Genomic DNA, 20,511 nt, shown 5'->3' on the forward strand with positions numbered 1-20,511 from the left:
GTGCCACCACTTACCTTTTTAAGACTTACCTTCTTTAAGATTGGGGTCCTTATCTAACAGTTTAGGGTATTTTTAAGGATTAAAATAGCACATGTAAATAATATGGTACACAGCAGGTATTTAATACACTGACTATTTTTTCATATGCTCCTTGCTCCTATTTTATGTACCTGAATTTTAAGATGTTTAAAGGATAGAGTTGAGTCTTGTAGATTTTCATTTTCTCCATAGGAGAATGCTCACAATAAGTACTCAAGAAATATTTTAACTAAGGACTAAAGTAATTTTAGAGTAAGGCCATTTTTTTATATTTTCAAAACACTAAGCATAAGGAGAGCAAGCTTAAGTTTGTATCCATAGTAAAGGCAGCATTATTTTTCTAATCATACTAGAAGCAGATCATAGGTTTCAGTTGAAGATCTGGAGCCCAGACATCTAGATATTAAGAATCTAGGAATGGATTCTGTATTGCAAGAAAAAAAATATAGCCAAAATTGAAACATGAAATAGAAATATCTCCTCCTTTCCTAAATGGAGTGGGAAGAGAGTAGATGAGGGATCTTAGAAAGGAATCAGTGCAGTAGGTTTGAGTATCAGAGACCAGTGATAAGAATGATTTTATAACATAATCAAGTCTTCTGATTCAGGATCATCCAATATTTTATTTGGTGTCTGTAAAGTCAGGCATTAATACTGGTCTGAATACCTCAGATTAAACAGGAACATGGAGGCACCTATCTGAGGTGTGTTCCCAAAGCTTCCTCAAGTGAATACTAGCATACATTCTCTCTACCTATACAAGAAAAAATTCAAAGCATACAACATGATTGAATTTTAGACTTCTCTAAGAGCAAACATGCTCTCATTCTATATTCCAAAAACACAGAGAAAAGTATGAAGCTTCTAAAACATAAACATAGAAAGAAGGCACTGCTGCTGCTACATGGTGTCCAAAAAACTCAGTCAAATTGATCATTCCACATTTATATCCCAGGAAAAAAAAAGAGCCATCTTCTATTCACCCAAGTGATACTTGGGCCATTTCCCCCTTCCTTACAGTGTCTTACTGATATTTCCCCAAAGACTTCTGTGTGTAGCAATGGAACACATGCCTTCCCAGGCCAGGCCCAGCTCTCCTACGTCCAGGGTGGGCCCTCTGATTTACCTCTGGGGCCTCACATTTCCCCCATCTTGAATTCCTCTTTGACCATCAGGCATTGCACCACCATCAGCCTTGGAAAAGCCTCATAACTCAGGATGACAATATAGAAACCATTAAGCCTACATACTTCAGCAAAACTGCCTCACTGCTGTCTCTGCTCCCGGTTATAAAGATTTCTCACAGCTCACACAGGCCCCTCAAGTACTGGACTTGATGGGCTGTCCTCAGAAGACCACTTCTAAGACCAAAGCCATTTTTCACTCAAGTTCTCTGTCTCCAGAGCCCTCAAAGTACTGCACAATAATTCTGACGGTGATAGCACTATGGTATTATTCAAGAATGACCCCTGCTTAGACTTCAAAACTGGTTATCAGATTTACCTTAACTACCTCAAAACATATACTCATTCATAGTCATACACTGGATTGTGAATGTCAATTCCCCTTACTCATGACTGAGGAAAACGCAGAGCCTACACTGCAAAAATCTACTCCCTGGGTTTATGATGAACTGGTAAAGATGGTATAAGTCAAGAACCCCAGGTCACATCTAAGGATTCTGCAAATTCTCTTATTACATGAAAATATTCTGAAGATGATGGGAAAGACATTTTTCCTAGATCCAAAAAAACCTGGGCTCTACTGAAATTGCCAATTTTCAATTGCCTTTGGTCAGTACCCCTTTGCTCCCTCTTCTCAGCCCCATATCCCCACTTCCACCTCTAGGCAGACAAACAGATGTTGAAGGATGACATTGTGAAACAGAAAGTGATGTTGTAAAAGCTAGTGACAAAGTCGAGGGTATACACATCAAAATTCGCAAGCATGCATGACATTTGCCAAGGACATTTGCCGGCACTGTTTTCCGTGGTGTTGCAGCCAGAGGCTACAAAATGGGGCAATTTCAGTCTCTCATCCCTCTCTAGTGCCTGGCGATGGAATCTTAATTGTAAAATGTTGTGTAGCCTGTACAAACTAAACTCTAAGGGTCTTAATTTAATATGCACTGACATTTGTTTTGAATTAGAGCTCTCCTTCATTATCATATCAGATCTCTGCCAGCTTAAACTTCTCATGGCAATATCCATATAAATCAGCTCTGGTCAAAACAACTTTTTGCAATGCAATTGGAAATTTTTGACCAATAAGAAGCCAGTAACCACATATGGTGATTAAGCACTTAAAATGTGGGCTCTGCAACTGAGAAATTAAGTTTTACTAAATTTATATTTAGCCATAGGAGTTTAGCAAGCATTTGCACAGCATATATTCTAAGGGCTCATGTCATGAAACTGTGCTTGCTTCTCCAGCACCTTGAAAACTGGAGGATGATAGCCTGGCCCAGGCTGACAAGTGGATGAAGAAGAGAAATTAAAACAAGGTTCATGCTGAGACAGGAGGATCGCACGGGTTCGAAGCCAGCCTCAGCTACTTAGTGAGGCTTTCAGCAATTTAGTGAGACCCTGTTTCCAAATAAAATATACAAAAGGTCTGGGAGTATAGCCTGGAGGTAGAAAACCTCTGGGTTCTACCCCCAATACCACCCAAAGGGGGGGAAAAAAAGGCTCATACACATTCTCAGATGAAGAGTTTACAAAGGAAACGATCAGTTTACTGGTTCCACAATTCTTTATCCTCCTCAACAAGATAAACAGTTATAAAAATGAATGAAAGTGTGGAGAAGGGAAAGAATGAAGAGATTCTTTGGGGAAAGTGGCTAGTAATCCTCTCAGAGTTTGGTAGAACAAAGATGTCAAGGATTTCTGTAGACACAGGAGAGAGAGAGAGATCAGTGTCAGAGCTGGTTAAATCCAGAACAAAAGGATTATAACAGCATGAGCCTGGGCCAGGGTGGAACCAGGGGTGTGCTGGGAAATTGTGTGTGTGTGTGTGTGTGTGTGTGTGTGTGTGTGTGTGTGTTATTGGGGACTGACCTCAAGGGCATTCTACTACTGAGCTATATCCCCAACCCAATTTTTTATTTTGAGAAAGGGTCAGGTCTCACTAAGTTGTAGAGCCTGGCCTCAAACTGATTCTCCTGTCTCAGCCACCTAAGAACTGGGATTATGGGCATGTGCTACCACACTCAGCTGCTAGGAAATGTTTATAAGCCAACTCTTGAGAAAAAAAAGAGCTTTATGTTTTGTTTTTTTGTTTGTTTGTTTTTGTTTGTTGTTTTGTTTTTTTTGCATTTGTCAATTCCGTGAGTGTAAAATTCCCAGTATGGTCAATTTCCAGCTACTAATTTGAAGTTCTTGAATATGGCATTGGAATATATATGAAAATTTAGATTTTATGGGCAGGCATAAGCCAGATCCCCCACACCAGTGTGAGTCAGAGTTTCAGAGAAGCAGATTGCTTCAGGAATGGAAGGCAGCCCCCACAGTTCAAGATTTGCCCATGAGTAGTCCCCAATGATGGATGTGCCTGCAGATCAATGGAGAGCAAGTTTTAAGCACTCTCCAGACCAAGAGCAAAGACCATTCAGCCAAGCGAAAGCTTTCCCTTTCTGTAACCATACTTCTATTCCCTTCTTGCTGGGCTCAACCCTTGCAGGATATGAAATAGCATTTCCAAAGTCTGCAAGAAAGTGAGTAGGATAAAAAAAAAAAAAACAGAACCTTAAAGACAGGCAGCTGCCAATTACTGGTCATAGCAAAGGAAAGAGGAGACATCTCCCCTCTGAAAAAAAAGGCTGAGACATTAATTAATGTCATGGACTGAATTGATTCTAGCCACTGAACTAAGATGGTGTGTCAAGACTTAAAGTGACCATTTATTATTTGCCAATATTTTTTAGGGTTAGGGAATGAATTCAGAGGGATAGTAGAAGCAAAAATCTAATAAGGTTCAGCTTTTATTACATTATGAATTGTGAATATTGGACACAATGTTGATAAAAGTTTTCTCCTGATTAAAGACTACATTCAAAAATAGAACTGGATCTGAGTGTCCCTTTCCCCTTATCTTTATTCTCACAATATATCTCATTGTTGTTAATATAAAAAATAAACACTACTGAGAATAATATGAATCCTATTCTTTATTGAGAGAGAGGCTATGATATTTGGGGCAGAACTACAGCAAACAAATCACATAATCTAAAATTCCTCATCTAGTCAGGCATGGTGGCGCACAGCCTATAATCCCAGTACTTGGTAGTATGAGACAGAAGGTTCACAGCCTAAGCAACTTAGCAAGGCTCTCCAAAACTTAGTGAAGCCCTTTTTCAAAATAAAAAAAGAAAAATAGGGCTAGAAGTATAGCTCAGAGGTAAAATGCCCCTGGATTCAATCCTCTGTGTGAAAAAAAATCTCTGACCTAAATAATATAAGTGCTTATAGGATAGAGGTGGTATTTAAGTTCAAGCATCAAGATAGGAATTAGTGTGGTTCCTTGATATATAAAACAGCCATATAAGATCTCCAGTCATTCATGTCAAATAGTTCTATTTTTATTATTTTTTTAAATAAACTTTTGGACTGGGGATATAGCTTAGTAGTAGACCTATCATTTACCTTAGTGGTAGGCCTATCATTTATGAGGCCCTGGGTTCAATCCCTAGAGAAAAAAAAGATTAAAAAAGCATTAATGAAAAAATAGCTATTATTTCAATTTCAATTCTTCACTTTCTATCTAAAAGTAAGCCTCCTTCTCCCTATATTTCAGGAGATCAGGTGAAGGTAGGCCATGGTAGAAGGTAGAAGGTCATGAGGGCTGAGCACCCTTAACCAACTGCTGGGCTCTGGCCCAAATGCTGGGTTAATAAACTCAGAGAGATTCTAAGACAAGACCCAAAGGATGAGCATGTCAGACATAAAGGGCCCTATAGTTATACTGAACCCCAGGAGGTTATTCCATGAGGACATGCTTTCTGTTCATGGCCTTTTAAAGCTGAATGCTATCTCTTGGTCCTACAGTGACCACTTTATTTTAATCAGAACCCAGACCTTGACTGGCAGAGTCTTGAACATTCCAAGTTTTCCCAATAACCAGGGGACAGTTTTTTATTCTAGCATTAAAGTAAGCAACTTTTCATCTTGAAAATCTCTTCCTCAAATTCAGTGTCTTTGCATGAATTTTCCTCCCAGCTCTCCTCTGGTTAAATAACTGAGGGAAAAAAAACATGTTCAGCTCCTACTAAGCCATGAGAAAAACATGGGCACTCCCATCCTGGATACTTACTACATGTATCATCTGCCTTTCATCTAGGTACCTTTAGGGCATGGATATCACCTTGTTTAAACCACAGGCAGAAGCTAAGCAGTGAGTTGGTGACTCAGGAAGTTTAGCAAGGCTTGCTAAGTTTGGGGAGCTCCCAAAGGTTTACTGCTGAAGAGACGACAATTCAGACTGAGCCTTTCTCCCCCTCTCAGAGGCAGAATGATGGAAGATGTCACAGAGAATGCTTCTGCTTCACCTTTCACATCCATGGATCCTCTGGAACTTGGAACTACCTGAGAATTGCCCCCCCCAAAATACCGAGAGCCCTCAGAATAATACATATATGCACATAGTCTCCCCAATCCTGCATATAATCTTAAGGGGATTCACAAACAACACTGCCCCAGCACCTGGAGTCTATGTGTCAAGACTCTGTGAGTTCAAGGTTAAAGCCCCGTTTCCAGGCAGGTCCTCTGTTGCCTATACCCTTGGAGATCATTCTCTGGGTAGGATTATCCCTTTTCCCCTAGTCCTTCCCACCTTCTGCCATTGGCCAGATTTCAGCACATGAACCGGCACTGAAACGGGGGTTTCTTGAAAGGAAACCCGGCGTTTCCTCAAGATAAAATGGAGTTCCCTAAGAAGGAACTCAACATTTCCTTACTGGGTTCTTGTCTGCGGTGAGTGAAGAATGACAACGCAGACCTCAGGAAGGGGAGTAAAAGGTTTATTGGAAGCAGCAGGGAATGGGGTGGGGGAGTGGCTGAACACCCCAAAATGGCTGGAACTCTGGGTCCAGCAGCTGCCTTCAGGACAATACTTGAGAGTAGCCCAAGCCGAATTGCCTTCAGGTGCAGGCTGCTTTCTTCCAGAGTCCACGCGATCTGCCAGAAGAGAATAGAGAAAAGTGGCCAAACACCCCAAAGGGGCTGTCGGGTCTCTGTTGTCCAATAGCTGTCTTCAGGTCACTACCCAAGTGTTGCCCAAGCCAAGTGCCATCAATTACAAACTACTTTCTCCCAGAGTCCACACGATCTGCCAGAAAAGAGGTGCAGGTCACCCCTAGGGAGCCTTGATGTCCAGCAGAGGCCTTCAGGTCACTACTTGAGAGTCGCCCGAGCCACGTGTCCTCAGATGCACTCTGCCTTCTCTCAGGGCCAACACGACCTGCGAGAGAGAGAACAGCTCCCCAAAGGGGAGGGGGTCCCGAGAGGGAAAAGCCCCAATTTCTGATACCCAAAGGTCATTGCCCACTGCTTGCAAGTCCACTTTTGCTTAGGGTGACTTTGGGAATTCTGGGAAGCAGCTCTCAGGATTTGCATAGGGTATTTGCAAGTCCTTTAAAGGGTCTCCTTTCAGCAATGCCAGACTTGCTCAGTGGGTTTGTTGATTAGTAAACAGATGGCTTTGTGAGGCTCTGGCCTTATTATCTCTGAGCCTTTGGAATTTCAGGTATTTGTCACCTCTCAGGAAACTCAGGAAACTTAGGAAAGTAACTTTTTCTATGGAGGCCTTTTCCCTATCTGCCTATTTCCTTTCTACCTCCTCAGCACCATGAACTGCTCAGTGGTTATTTCCTAGGTCTAGAGGAAATAGCCAAATTCCTTTAAGCAAATCCTGTCTTAATTATTTTTTTTTCATTTAAAGGTTTTCATGATCCCTGATTAAATCATAAGCTATTGCATCCACCATCTGTTGCTTTAAGCTCTTGAACCAAATCTCAATGTCTTTGGAGTTCTTCGATTCAAATTCAGCAAGTTTTTTAAATTATATATTTCATTCTTCCACTCATTTAAGCACTAAGATTTATTGAGCATCTTATTAAGTGCCAGCCACTGTTCTAGGTATTAGGGATATATATATATATATATATATATATATATATATATATATATATATATATTGAATAAAACAGACTTCATCTTAATTTTCTTTCAAAATTATAACTATTGCTGGTTTAAAAACAATGAAAATAATTATTGTAATAACTATGTAAGCTACAGGCTCTGTCCTAAATATTTAATATACATCATGTAAATTTTCAGATAATTCAATGAGGCAGATATTAATCACCATCATTCTATAACTTTGAAGACAAAAACATTAATTTATCCAAGCTAGAGAGGAGGAAAGATAGGATGTTACAATAGGCAGTCTGACTAAAATACCTTTAGATTCAACAACCCTGGTTATAGTTACAAAACAAAGTCAGACCCTGTAGCACCATTGAAATGTGAACAGATGTCTCACAAAAAAAAATTAGTCTATCAATGTGCACATATTTAAGTAGCCCTGGAGGTTATCTGTGGTTGCCAAGAGGCTCAAAATCAGCATGAATGTAATCAGGAGGCATTGATGACTTTATTAAACAGAGACTGGATTGAGTCTCTGGCAAAAGAGTCCAATGTGCATAAATGGGAATGTGAGGCTGCAGATTACTGAAGTTTAGCTGAAAGTCAAAGAAAAAGTAAGCCCAAAGTTATAAAAACATATTATACATACATACATACATATATACATATACACACGTACTGCGGTAGAGGGAAGAGATGACTATAATCTTGAGGCAAAAGCAGAAGAAAGTATAAAGTAGGTACTAAAAGGACCTCATAGGCAAATCTGAAGAAAACACTTCAAAATAGCACTTTCCTGTATCCATGGCTTGCCAAGATCTCAGTTCATGATGATAGAACTCAAATAAAATTTAGGACTGGGAATAATTGAAATAGGTACCTCCCAGTCAAAAGTAATTCCATATTTTATTGGGGTTTGAATGTTGTACAGTTTGGGTGACCCTCCTAAAAACAAAAGTCTAATACTAAAATTAGATCCAAGGCCTTGTAAGGGACCCTCAAGCAAAAGCTGCATGTGCTTCACAGCAAAACTGGCTCTGCTCAAGTGCATGTCAGCCTCAGAGAGGAGGTTGCTAAGAAACCCATACTTTGCAAGCATCAGGGCTGTAGTGACTGTGATAAGACTGAAAGCCCAATTTGAAGAACTTTGTGATCCAGAGAACAATGATTTGAAAGCTCTTTGATAAGAAGAATCAAGACAATAGTGGAGGTGGCTTGAAGGGAGGCTTTTGGCAATCCACACCACTGAAAGAAAAAGCCAATGTAAATGTTAATGAAATTCTAATGTTTGTTATTCGATCCTCAGTTACACCAGCCTCCAGCTAATATGTATAGTACCTGTGTACAATCTTCAAAAAGACATCTCTGTGGATGGACAAGGTGGAAAGAGGAGAGCCCTGTGGACCTCTAGAGCCTCCTACTCCTGCCCTCCTTGAGAGGAGTGCTATGGTATGGCAATCCGGTGGAGCTTTGTAACAAAGTAGAAAGCATTCCTTTTTTCCTATGTGATGTTGTTCATGCAGGGAGCAAGGCGGAGCAAGAGAAATGCAGAGTGGATTTCAGCTCCAATTCATCCTCTCAGCTGGGGACCTTTGTGCAATGTTTAATCTGCTCAACTGAAAAGACACGCCTGTATCTAGAGGTATAGTGATTTTAACAGTGTGCCTAAAAGGACTTAACAATGAATCTGCTCAACTGAAAAGACACGCCTGTATCTAGAGGTATAGTGATTTTAACAGTGTGCCTAAAAGGACTTAACAATGAACAATTCTCAGACACAGAAATTCCACTTAGAATCTACCCTAAGAAAATTATCAGTGAAAAAGACAAAGATTTATATAAAACAAAATGTATAGAGAAGTAATATATGGACAGTGAAAAACTGAAAACAACTTGTATGTCAATAATAGAAAACTGGTCAACTTGTGACTCAGCTGTGCAATAAAATACTGTTAAGTGAATATAAAATGGCAGGAGAAAATGTTTATGATGTGATTATGAATTAAAGAGCAAGGGAAAAAACTGTACAGATTTTAAATCTATAGATCTGTTTTTTCTTTAAAAAATAAAAAAGGACTAGAAAAGGAAACACCAAAATATTGAAAGTAGTTAGCTACGGGTAGTGGGATCATAGGCAATTTAAATTTTCTTTTTATGCTTTTTTATATTAAAAACATCTTTATCTTCATAAATGTCATACTATTACCATTATTGCAAACACACATTCTTCAGAGGTATCTAGACTTAAAGGGCAAAGACAAAGTGAGGGCAGAGAGTGAACACAGGCTTGACCTCTTGGGCGCATTATTCCATTTGCACATCATTGATTTCTGCTTTTCCTAGAGTCCTGTGCCCCTGTTGCTGGGGTGTGCTGTGCTCCATTGCCCTTCGTCTCACAGTGCTGCATGGTCATTGAAGGAACATGATGCTTGCCTGCCATATCACGACTCTCCAAAGCATCTGTGTGCTTCAGCACTGAGGCAACACGGCTTTGGATCACTAAAGACACTTATCCAGAAACCACCAGAAAAGGTGAAGTAATGCGAGCCAGGCTGGAGCAGCTAATTGACTTAGCTACTTACTTTCAGATTTGTGGAACACTACTGCTGAGTAATTAAATTTACTGAGCTATTTCCACAAGATATTAACTTTAAGTAATCCTCACTAAACATAAATTAAGAGCTAGGTTTAGGGTTTTGTTTTGCTGTTTTTCATTTTAGAATCGGTAATTAAAGATTATTCAATTATGATAATATGTTTCTTTTAGAAATAGGTTTTGAAGCTGAGGCCTGATGAACCAGACTGGGCACCCTGGCTGAGGATAATGATTGTAGAGTGGGCAGGAGGGGGGGTCCCCTGTAAAGTTTCAACCAAAGGAGATATGTACTTTCTCATTTTTCTATGGCTAGTTGTTCTCTAATCTTCATTTCATACCCATCTTTAATTCAAAGCAGATTTTCTCCCTCATAGTTAAAGATGGATATGGCATGTATTTAGTGACAGGTAGCCTAGACACACCTGGCAGCACTTGCTAGGTGTGAACCACTTTAGTACATTGTGGGTGAAATCAGAAAGGCCTTCAAGTTCAATCATCACAGTTAAATGGTGGCATTAAATGGTCAGAGAGGCTCAGGACCTGAGGCCCCAAATCTCCACGGAATGACAGGAGGGCCCCACTTGAGTTGTGTTGCTTGACTGCACAGCCCAACCTGGACTCTTCTCTCTAAAACCATTCTTGCCTCGGGCTTCCCCACAAAGTTTATCGAGTGCTAGATGCTGATGCACATTATATCCCTGGTGAGCATGAAATCAGCACTCCTTCTGGCAAGTACTTAGCAGCCACTGGAGCAGAAGGCAAATCCAGATACAAACTGACACAGGCAAATTCTAGCTCCTGGCTTTGCAGGAGCCAGTGTACTCTCCGTGGTCCAGGCTCTTTCTCAAGGGGTCAGGGATACAGCAGAAGAAATGCAGGCTTCTGAGTAAGGCTAGTCTGGGTTTTAAATCTTCCTAGCCTAGAGAACTTTGCTTAGCTAAGCCTCAGTTTCTTTGTCTGTAAAATAGAGATTTACCATAGCAGAACTAGTGGAACATACTATGATGTCCACAAGGGATACCATATATAAATGTCTGGCACAGTTACGGACACAGGGATTTGCTACTTCCACAGATGCTAGGCTTCTCCTCTCATTCAGTCTTTGGTAGTGGTAGTTCTCAACATTGCCTACATATTAGAATCTCCTGGGGAAAATACAGATGCTTGAGCCTTGTATTAGTTATCTATTGCTGTGTAACAAATCACCCCAGATCTTAATGGCTAAGAAACATATCCTCATTGTCATATCAATTCTGTGGGATGGGAATCTGACACCAGTCTAGCCACATAGCTCTGAATCAGATATTCTCATGATGCTGCAATCAAGTATCAGTGGAGGCTGCTGATGTTACCAGAGCCTTCCCTGGGCTGGAGGGTATACTTCCAAGTTTGTTCATAGGCTGATGGCCAGAATTCCTATCATGAAATCTTTCTGCTGGGCTGCTCATGACCTGACATTTGGCTTTCTACGGAACAATACCAGTCTGCTTTCTAAGACCTGGTCTCCAATCATACAGCTTCTTCTACCTTATTCTGTTCATTAGAAGTAAGCCACTCAGTTCTACCTATACTCAATGGGAAGGAACAATAGAAGCATGTGAATTCCAGGGGAAAAGATCATTGCAGACTATTTTGGAGGCTTGTTGCCCTAGACTCCAATTTTAATTTTTTTCAGTTTAACTGATTTGGGGATCAGGAATATTTTTTAACCTCCCTAGGTAAATCTAATGTGCCACCAAAATTAAAAACCATACTCTATACAGTTTCTTCTGATACCTTCTCTTCAGCCCAACTCTGTCAGTTTAATCCATTCCCTTGGTATGCCCTTAATTGTCTCATTTTCTCCTACCGCTGAATTCTTTCTGGTCCTATGTAGTCAGGCAGAAGAAGAGGGCATCAGGTCCCAGGGAAGCAGGGCCCTTCAAAATGCAGGGATCGCAGCAATAGTGAGGTGAAAGGCCAGATAAGCAAGCAGCATCTGAAATTAAGATCTACTGGAAGACCCCAGAGCTACTGGAGCAATTAGGTAGGCAAGGGACCAGGCAAAGTCAGGGACTCAGCACAGCTGAAAATTAGGAATGCAAAAGGGGCTGTACACAAGACCCCGGCAAGAAAGAGAACAGTCACATGTTACCAATAGCAAGGAGACCCCCCCTCCCAGCCCAGCGCATTCACTGACTCAGCCCCAACACCTCACTACTCCCTAACCTTCCTGAGAGCCGGCCCCCAAACACCCACTGAAACGCCAGCAAAAGCAGCCTGAAGTGTGCGCACAGAGAACAGACAGTCCTTGCTTGCTGGCAGAGGCAGCTCCCCTAACACAAGCTGCCCTCAACCCCGTTTCCAGTAAGCAAGCTTTCCTGGCTCATTAGAATGTTGGCATTGCCATGCACAAGATGAAAGTTGCCTACAACAAAAATAAACATAAAATGGTTATGATATACACATCACTAGGGAGTGAGGTGTCCATCATCACAGATGGCTTATTCATCTCTGTGTAATGAAACCAAAATTATAATTGCATATATTTCCAGCCTGTTCTCTCTCTGCTCACTAAAGAGGGATCTGGCTTCATCTCATCAATTTCTGCCTGCTCTTGCCCTCTGGTTCTTTGGTTTGTTGCATATAATCTACAGAAGGGGAAAAAGGACAGAGGACAAGAGGGATGGGAGCAAGGGCTGTGAGAAGGCTCAGCAAGTGTGAGGCTCTAAGAGCAATGGGAAAGTGTTTACAATATCTGAGAAAAATGTATAGAAGATAAAAATGTTGTAAAAGAGGAATGCTTTTTTTTTTTTTTTTTTTGGTGGTACTGGGATTCCTGGAAGCCCTTCTACCTCCAGGCTACACTCCCAGACCTATTTTATATTTTTTAATTTGGAAACAGGGTCTCTTAAGCCAGCGAGGCTGGCTCTGAACCAGCGCTATCCTTCTGTCTCCGCCTCCCAAGTGCAGGGATTATAAGCCTGCGCCACCACGCCTGGCTAAAAGAAGAATGCTTCTTAGGATTATGAATACCCAGGAAGCCAGGCATGGTGATACACACTTGTAATCCCAAGATTTGGGAGGCTGAGACAGGAGGATCACAGGTTTGTGGCCAGCCTCAGCTCCTTAGTGAGGCCTTCTACAACTTAGTGAGAACCTGTTTCAAAAATAAAGAATAAAAAATGGGGTTGGGAGTATAGCTTAGAGGTAGAATATCTCTTAGTTCAATCTCCAGTTCCACAAAACAGAAGCCCAAGAATAGCAATTTTTAAGAAATACTTTATTATTTAGAAATTTATTTTTAGTTGATCGACTATTTTTCTTTATCCTGATCCTGTTTTGATAATGGCTCATGGGAATCCCTGCTTTAATGAAGTTCATTATTATCCGCAGTGCCTAAAATAGCAGAACGTAGTAGTAATGGTTGAAAAAATGTTAAATAAATGTTATATGTCCATTAAATTCCATAGATATCTGTCATAAACACTAAAATTTAATGCTACTGAAAGCCATAAGGACAGTGTATCATTGTTGTGTGTGATCAAGAGCTCTCTAATCAGTCTCATCTGTACCTAGAGTTTGGTACTTGCCCTCTTCCTGAATTTCCTATGACCATGAAGTCTACCATAACCTCCCATCCCAGTCACCAAACCTGGACTCTAGAGTCAGCCTCAGTGACTCCTTTTTTCCTCAGAGTATCTCTGATCTCCTACCCCACCAAAGATCTAGAAAATCTCTAAGTCCCGTTCCTTTTATCACCTAAATGTTTCTGATACCTAGGCTCACTCTTTGTCCTCACATGCTTAGCATAGGTCCTTAACATCGCTCTCCCAAACTAACTACTTAACTAGTTTTTCTGTATCTAGTTTTATTAATCACTCATCACCTATAGCTTTCAGATCCAAGCCTTTGTTTGAAATCCTTTGCTAAATCCCCAACTACTTACAGGATAAAGTTTAAAGGCATAAACAGTTATTTCTGCTCTGGCCCCTGTGTGTCTACCAGCTGAGTGCCTCTCTGGAGTGTCAGGAGTTCTCCTTAGGATTTATATCTCTGCACCTTTACTCTTTCTGAATGTTAATCCATCACCACCTGCATCCAATACACCTACTCCCCCCCTAAAGGCACTGCTGTGTGTTCTTTCAGGGTCTGTTCACAGACCACTCATTCTAGTGGACTTGAGCCCTCTTATGTTCCCCATGGTGCCTGAATAAAGAATTCCAACCTAGTATGTAAACCTTGAAGCACCTATCATTTTGAAGGTCTGTTTTATGCAAGGAGAGTTAATGTTCCTTATGGGTGGAACCTTATCCTGATAGTATTAAAATAATTAAAGTTTCATATTGTTCATGACCATTTGTTGAGCACCAGATATGTGGCAGTGCCAATGTTCTTTCCAATATATTATACTGTCTTTTGGGTTTTTTTTAAGTTGAACAAAAATTTCATTATTTTATTTTATTTTTATTTATTTTTTTAATGTGGATCATATTGAAAATGGCATACATTCAGACTGTGCTTGGTGCCCTCTCTCCCTTCACTTCCCCTTCCCTCCCAACAATGAGTGTCCAGGTTGGCCATGCTACATTCATACTTTTACACATTTTCGAATATAGCTCCTCCATTAACCAACCTCAGTCTTCTTCCTCTTCTATCCTTCCATTCTAGCTTTGCTGAGGTTTCCCCTCCATTATCTGGAGCCCCTCTGGTATTCTTAATACTCCTAGTTTGGGCATACTAGAGAAAACATATGTCCCTTTTCTTTCTGTGCTTGGCTGATCTCACTTAACATAATTTTCTCCAGGTCTTTTCATTTTCTTGCAAATAACATGATTTTGTTCTTCTTTATAACTGAGTATAATTCCATTGTGTATATTTCCCATAATTTTGCAATCCATTCATCTGTTGATGGAGACCTCGATTGGTTCCATATTTTGGCTATTATGAATTGTGCTGCTATGAACATGGGTATGAATATGTTACTGTAGTTCTCTGATTTCAACCCATTTGGAAAGATACCCAAGAGTGGAATAGCCAGATTATATGGTAGATCTATTCCCAGTTTTCTAAGGAATCCCCATACTGATCTCCATAGTGGCTAAACTAGTTTGGACTCCCACCAACAGTGTAAAAGAGTTCCTCTTTCCCTACATCCTCACCAGCATTTGTTATTTGATTTCTTTATGCTTGCCACTCTGACTGGGGTTAGATGGAATCTCAGCATAGTTTTAATTTGCATTTCCCTGATGCCTTGTTAATCTTGTTATATTTAGTGCTTCTATCTAGCAGCATCTGGCATATAGTAGATACTCAGTAAAAATAGGTAAAGTCACCCAAATAAATGAGTATCTATTTGCTGAGGAAAATTGAAGGGAGTTTGAGTCTGAATTTCTTGCTATTGCTCTTCTCTGGAAGATCTGAGGCCTTAAGAAACTAGTATCTTACTTCTGACACCAAAAAGTTAGTTTGAGGAATAAAGAAAATTTTAATAATTGTTGGATATGATTTAATGCATATGTTAAACTTCATTTTACTATTTCCTTCCATCTTTGGTATATTTGGAAGTTACTGTAAAATGATTACAACTTTTTAATGAAATATTGCTTTTGGATCTTTCCTTGCTGTGACCTGCCAGCTACTCCACCGTGGTCCCCTAACTCTCCTCTTAAGTCTTCATTTTCCTCATAGGCAACCAGACCACTCTCAGCAAGGTTACTGCAGAGAGCACAAAATCAACTGCGACACACAATGTCTTTTATCTGGTGAAATTGCTCTTCAGTGCGTGCATCTGCTTTTGGCTTGTTCTGATTTGCCTGGGTGATGTGTGCAGCAGTGATGCAGGCCCGCCAGTCGCCCGGAGAGGCAATCCTTCTTCAGAGGACAGCCCAGGGCATGTGAGATGTGGCCGACGACAGGCATGATGACAGCAAGATTTATCTGCCAGACGGGGACACGGTTAGTAATGTTTTTCAGCTCTAGGATAGAACCCAGACTCCATGGCAAAGCTGCTCAAAGTCGCAGCCTGGAGCAAATGGGATTTTCCCTTCTCTCTGCCAAACTTCAGATGGACTTCTGGGTCCAGGAGAGTTGCACTTGAAGCCTGGCAGGATCCTGTACCCATGTGAGATATGCAATTCAATTTGATCAAACATCAAACTTTGAAAATTTTTTGAGAAAGAAAAGATAGGTTTGCACTATTTTGTTATGTTTTAGATGGGAGGTAGAAGCCAGAATGGAAAGAAAAAATATGTTTAAGAGTCAATTAGATACAGATTTTGATACCAAATAAGCCACTACCAATTTGTGATGTTGACTTTTCACAGTGATAATCTTATAGAGATGATAAGTGCCTGTGACAGAGTAATTTGTCAACAAATTATAAGTATACTGTTCTAGAAGATACTTAAGAGTTCCCAATGTTCCAGGAGGCACCCAAGTTTGAAAATAAGTGTTGGCTTTATAAGTTAGAAAGAAAAAACACTGAAAAGAACAAGAAATTATAAATTGCATGAAAAAAAGGTGAAGAAACGATCAAAGAAATTAGTGGGCAGCCAACAGAAATACAAGAAAATATAGACAACAAAGTTTCTCTTATATGTCTCAGGACCTGCTCCTGATTTTATAAGATACTCAATAATTAAAGACTAGTGCAGCCGGGTGTGGTGGCGCACGCTTGTAATCCTCGCGCTTGGGAGGCAGAGACAGGAGGATCGCGCAGGTTCGAAGCCAGCCACGCGCGCTGGCTTTTGAGACTCTGTTTCCAAATAAAAAAGTATAAAAAATAGGTCTGGGAGTGTAGCCCGGAGGTAGAAGGGCTTCCAGGAACCCCAGTAACACCACCAAAAAAAAAAAAAAAAAAGACTAGTGAAAGTCTTCCGAATATTCAAATATCTCATTGCATTAGTTTCAATGCTTTTGGCGATGACATACAGAGTCCCCGTGGCTCTGGGAAAGCCTTTGGCTAAATACTGACCCCTAAACCTACTGCACAGAAAAAGTTGCAGAACTGACAGTGACCAAAGGGTTGCTAAACAACCATTTTCCTAAATTATGCTTCTTCTAGTCCCTACATCTCTATAAAAACATTACGGTTCATTAATTTTGTGGGATTTCAGGACCCTGAGTCTGTAATTCTCGGTTAATGCTTCCCCATATGTCGTGGCAGGAAGACAAGCAGAAACCATTCTCAGCCACACATCAACACCAGCCAGAGATTTGGATCCTGAACCAAGAGATGCTGTTTCAGTTCGGATGTTTAACATCTGTCTAATTTATGGCCGCCTTGTTTTGTAAAGAGAGCTGGTAAAAGCTGCAAGGGAGCATTTTGATGTCACTTGTGTTCATTTTCAGCAATAAATTGTGACAGTATTGCAAGAGCAAAAGTATCAGACAGTTGGAATCTGTCATGGTACAAGGCCAACAGCATCCTGGGAAAATCGCTACATACATAGGAGGCAAAAGGCTACCTTCAAGTATCATTTAGGGCATATTTTTAAGTAGACAGAAAATCAGGACCATAGAAATTAAGATTCCCACAGCCACAGTAATTGGGCCACATGATTGTCTAACCATCAGGTTGTATATGGCATCAAGCATGTCCGATGGGTGTCAAAATTAGACTCCAAAGTCAATCAGCCATCTGCAGTGTAGAATTGTCAACCCTAACGGTCTGATTATACTTCATTCTTGTACAATGACATTTTATGTGGCTTATACATTATCACCCAATTTATTCAATAGTGTTACAATGACATATTCTGCTCTCTTTTCCCTACTTTTTCTTTAGTTCAGGAACCCTCACTTTTTACCCCAAAACTTCACGTACTAGTCACTAGCCATACCTTGGAGCTAGTCAGTCCCTGGCACTAATCCCCCTTCCAACCAACCCCTCTGATGACTGATAGCCAAATTAATCTTTCTATAGCAGTGTTCCAACTATATCAACCACTACTCGAAGGCCATCTATGGGTCAGATACATTTCATGGCTAATCTGCTGTGTGGGCCTGGTCTTCTGGGTAACTTACCCAGCTCTCCTGCCCCACCCCACCCCCATTTGTAGTTGATTTTTGCTGATGTGTCTTCCTCATTTGATATTCAAATCTCTGACAGCAGAGATAGTGCCAGCATATAATAAATGCTTATTAAATATTTGAGGAATGACTAAATAAATGGGACTGCTCATAAGCACTGGCTGGTGATATGAACTAAAGAAATTTCTTCTGGAATGTTATTTGTCAGTATCAATATTCATTAAAATATTCATAATATTTGACCTTAAAATTATATTCTTGAGAATGTATTCTGAGGCAATGTTTCAGTAGAAAAACAATGTTTATGAGATATTGCCTATAATAATAAAATGTTAGATGGGTTTAAAATAATAGCTCAGAGGTAAAATGACCCTGGGTTCATCCTCTAGCACACACACACATAAAAAAGCACTCAAAAGCTAAAACCATTATATTAACAAAAAATTCCTTTTTATTTTATTTTTGGTTAATATTATGGTAAACTGTTATCTTCCTGTCTAACAAATTATACTTCAATGGTTCCATGTTCTACAGAATAAAATCCAGCCTAGCCCAGCATTCCAGACATCAGTCTTCTCAAAATCTGTGCTCATTACTTTTATTTGTCTTCAATATATACAAAAAGAACAGAAATCAAAGGTGTGTAGTTCAATGATTTTCCACCTAGTGAAGTCCTGTGTGATCACATTGAGAACACCTCCCCAAGCCCTACCTTTCCTCCTCTACAAGAAAATAACTTTCGTCTGGGCCCCGGGCCGAACTGCGAGTAGCACGCCAGACCCCTGGAGAAACCGGGCCCAGTAAGAAGCTGGGTTCTGGGCGGGGGTCGCGGGCGGGGCACGCCAGCTGGGGCCCGGGTCGCGGGACTCTGGGCCCCGGCCGAACTGCGCGTAGCACGCCAGACCCCTGGAGAAACCTGGCCCAGTAAGATGCTGGGTTCTGGGCGGGGGTTGCGGGGCACACCAGCTGGGCCCGGGTCGCGGGACTCTGGGCCCCGGGCCTAACTGCGAGTAGCACGCCAGACCCCTGGAGAAACCGGGCCCAGAACAGAAAAAGATAAAGAAAAATATCGGAGAGGAGATAAGAAAGCTGTTATGGATGCCAGGACACTGGAGATGCAGACAAAACTTATCTAAATGCACTGGAACTTATGGAAAAATTTGCCAGGAAAGAGGACTGCTATTTCTCTATATTGCTAAGAATCTCAGACATCACATATAAGGAGAGAGTTTAGCGGAGACCAAGGAGAAATGCGGTGTTGAAAGAGTTCTCCGCGATGGTGGTGGAGACTTGTATTCAGGAGAAGCAGAAACCGGATTTTACCAACTTTATTTTTTTGGAGAAATTACACCAAATGTCGAATGCTACCATCACGCATGCTTAGGAACACTGGACAACATTCAGAGTGGAAAAAGAGCCTGGGAAGGATTTGAAACGGTGGAGGCAGTGGCAATGCCAGTGGCCAATACTCAGGGGAGGCAGAGATCTGATACATTACACCTGGAACCTTTGAAATAATAACCACAGAGACAGTGATCGGAACCTGCTGAGGGGTTAGGCGGGCGCCGGGGCCAGTGGCCGACATCGGAGCTTGCTGTGAGGCAAGGCCACTACTGAGGCCTCCGTGGCCAAGATTGGAACCTGCAGAGGGGTTAGACTGATGCTGGGGCCAGCGAGGCTGGCATTGGAGCCTGCCATGAGGCAAGGCTTGTGCTAGGGCCTCCGAGGTCGGGTACGGAACTTGCTGAGGGGTTAGGCCGGTGCTGGGGTCAGCGAGGCCGGCATCGGAGCCTGCTGTTAGGCAAGGCTGGTACTGGGGCCTCCGAGGCCAGGATATGAGCCTGCCGAGGGGTTAGGCCGGTGCTGGGGCCAGCGAGGCCGGCATCAGAGCCTGCCGTGAGGCATGACCAGTGCTGGGGCCTCCAAGGCCGGGATCGGAGCCTGCCGACGGGTTAGGCCGGTGCTGGGGCCAGTGAGGCCGGCATCGGAGCCTGCTGTGAGGCAAGGCCAGTACTGGGGCCTCCGAGGCCAGGATAAGAGCCTGCCGAGGGGTTAGGCCGGTGCTGGGGCCAGCGAGGCCAGCATCGGAGCCTGCCGTGAGGCATGACCAGTGCTGGGGCCTCCGAGGCCGGGATCGGAGCCTGCCAAGGGTTTAGGCCAGTGCTGGGGCCAGCGAGGCCGGCATCGGAGCCTGCCTTGAGGCAAGGCCGGTACTGGGGCCTCCGAGGCCAGGATAAGAGCCTGCCGAGGGGTTAGGCCGGTGCTGGGGCCAGCGAGGCCGGCATCGGAGCCTGCCGTGAGGCAGGGCTGTTACTGGGGCTTCCGAGGCCAGTATAACAACCTGCCGAAAGGCTAGACCGGTGCTGGGGCCAGCAAGGCCGGCATCGGAGCCTGCCGTGAGGCGAGGCCAGCATCGGAGCCTGCCGTGAGACATGGCCAGTGCTGGGGCCTCCTAACCCGGGAACGGAACCCGCCGAGGGGTTAGGCCGGTGCTGGGACCAGCGAGGCCGGCACCGGAACCTGCCATGAGGCAAGGCTGGTACTGAGGCCTCCGAGCCCGGGATTAGAGCCTGCTGAGGGGTGAGGCCTATGCTGGGGCCAGCAAGGCCGGCATTGGAGCCTGCCGTGAGGCAAGGCCACTCCTGCGGCCTCCAAGGCCAGGACCGAAGACAGCTTAGGGGTTAGACCGGTGCAGGGGCCAGCGAGACTAGACCTGGGGCCTCC

The sequence above is a fragment of the Muscardinus avellanarius genome (genome assembly GCF_963383645.1).
Source record: "Muscardinus avellanarius genome assembly, chromosome: 12".
NCBI lineage: Eukaryota > Metazoa > Chordata > Mammalia > Rodentia > Gliridae > Muscardinus > Muscardinus avellanarius.